General features: G+C 41.2%; 1 long non-coding RNA gene across 2 annotated transcripts; it reads right to left on the bottom strand.

Annotated features, from left to right (window-relative positions):
• Positions 1-778: 778 nt before the first annotated feature.
• LOC146072538 (uncharacterized) lies at positions 779-1,637 on the bottom strand. 2 transcript variants are annotated; one of them, XR_014473172.1, is made up of 3 exons: positions 1,581-1,637; positions 1,159-1,284; positions 779-1,058 (listed from the first exon to the last, which is right to left on the bottom strand). It is a non-coding gene; the product is annotated as an uncharacterized LOC146072538 (long non-coding RNA). The 2 variants fall into 2 exon arrangements; XR_014473171.1 differs by having other exon boundaries at positions 779-1,284.
• Positions 1,638-2,171: the final 534 nt, after the last annotated feature.

Below are 2,171 nucleotides of genomic sequence, written 5' to 3'. Positions count from 1 at the left end.
CATTCTAAGATGAGCTAAATTCGCTGAAATGCAGCTAACGTCCCACACATATAGACTGATATCGTGGCACTGTATGTATTGCAGAATACCATGCACCGAATCGTAGATTTCAGCAGCAAAATCTACTCTGCAGAAGTTGTTTTTCTTTCTGCGCTTTTTATACAGGAGCCACCTCCCTCTTGTGTTCAGCATTACATGAGAAATATACACATACAGTAACACATGGTATTTGTATCATCACAAACCGGGCGTGTGCCCTCCAGCAGACAGGGGCAGCCATACATGATACACACATACTGTATGTATGTATATATATCTCCTGCTGGATGCATCCCACGTATGTATAAATAACAGAGCTGCATCCCCCATCCATCTAGTGGCACCGGGCTGTACAGAGGATGACCCCCACAGCACAGAACATGCAGAATTTAGGCTGTGACGCTCCTGCTGACCTTCTGATGAGCATTAAAGCTTGTTTGCATGCCCACTAAGCTCAGCAGGGCGCCTAGTGTCACCTCTACACTTTCCTCAGCCTGAGTTCATTCAAGGTGTGCTTTAATTCCCATTGCTTCCTTTCTCCAGTTAGATCTGCTTACCCCCGTGATCCGCAGCACATTAGCAGATTTCATGGCAAGTTGCCTCTTTGACATCCCAGGCAGGTTTGCATCCTAGATTTGCCCCTAGGAAAAAAAAATCTATCTGAATAATTTTAAATGATAGTAGGAAAGCCATTGCCTGGAGATCTGTCCATTCCAGAGAAAACACCAAACATCAAGAATATATGAACTCATTTTATTCATGGGGGAGAAAAAAAAATCTAGAAGAAATCGTTTCTCCGCCAGCCTGAGACAGGGCACACAGGCTGAGATGTACCATCTTCCTATTGCATCTGGTGGGCTGAGTTCTCCCTCTTCAGCAGATGTGTGCAGTATCCATTGCAAAACAGCCTCTTGTTCCACTTGAGATCAAAACATTGCTCAGCATCTCTCATTCTCCATATCTCCATCCTGATTTCCAGTCATGGACTCAAGTCCTCCATATTTTGTAGAAGAAAAATACTGTATCCAGCAAAAATATAAAAGGAATATGTGCATATGTATGTGTGCATATATATATATATATATATATATATATGCAAACACACACAGACATACATACATCTTGAGCACTGTGCTATTTCTCATATTCTCAGTCAGTAGCTCTGTGTAGCTGCTCTTTGGGTGAGCCTGCCTTGCATTTAGGGATGCTTCTTGCATTTGAATAGCCGGCTGCCTTGTTATGGATCTGGAAGGCAATGAAAGAGAATCAGTATGCAAATTGTTTCAGTTACAATCGAAAGGTTCGATCTGGACTTGCTGCGGAAGTTGATGTCAGCTATCTCTGCATAAGGTTGCATTTGCTTCCTTCAGCTGGGCCTTCTTCCCTGAGCAAGATCTCAGGCTCTAATTAAAACCAGAAAGCTATGGATGCTGCTTATCATTTAGCTGGGTGTGGATAGATTACATTACATGGTATTTATTAGGCAGCAGGTGTTAGTGGTTCTGCAGAAATAAAACATTTATAAATGGTTAAATGCTTACACTGAAATAAGTTGATTAGGTTTTGCTGCCTGAGTCCTCCTGTTCATGCAATATGGGCTGCGGATCAATATGCTTTTACTGTAACACCAGTGATTGCAGGAATCACAGCTCTTATTTTTAAAGGGATAGGAAGCTTTAGCATGGCAATGTGCACGGCACACAGATCTGTAGAGAGCTTCCAATTGCAGTATCTCCAGGCCAATATCACTAAAGGCCTCCAAGCAGAAGGTATGCTGGTGGAATTGTATGTACAATGAAAAATCACAATAACAATATTATATCTGCTGCATTAGAATTGCCCACAGAGGTGATCACACACATACTGCATTTGGAAATGAGCAAACGTTGTCAACTTGGAATTACAATTTGGCCCATTCCATCCTTATATGTTATCCTGTAACAAAGTATTACCACCTCAAGTGAATAGTCTATACATGTATGTATAGCATTATTTTATACGGGATAATGATGCTATTATGCCGGCTAATAATAACACAAAACCTCAATCCTAATATCATAATTGTCTATTACTAACTAGAATAATGCTATTTATCGCCAGTGCAAGCTCTCCCGTTAAGTTTTCATCCCAAT

Source organism: Crinia signifera, chromosome 4, assembly GCF_055691185.1.
Source record: "Crinia signifera chromosome 4, ASM5569118v1, whole genome shotgun sequence".
NCBI lineage: Eukaryota > Metazoa > Chordata > Amphibia > Anura > Myobatrachidae > Crinia > Crinia signifera.
The sequence above is the reverse complement of the archived record's forward strand: the minus strand, read 5'-3'. Positions and strand labels throughout refer to the sequence as shown.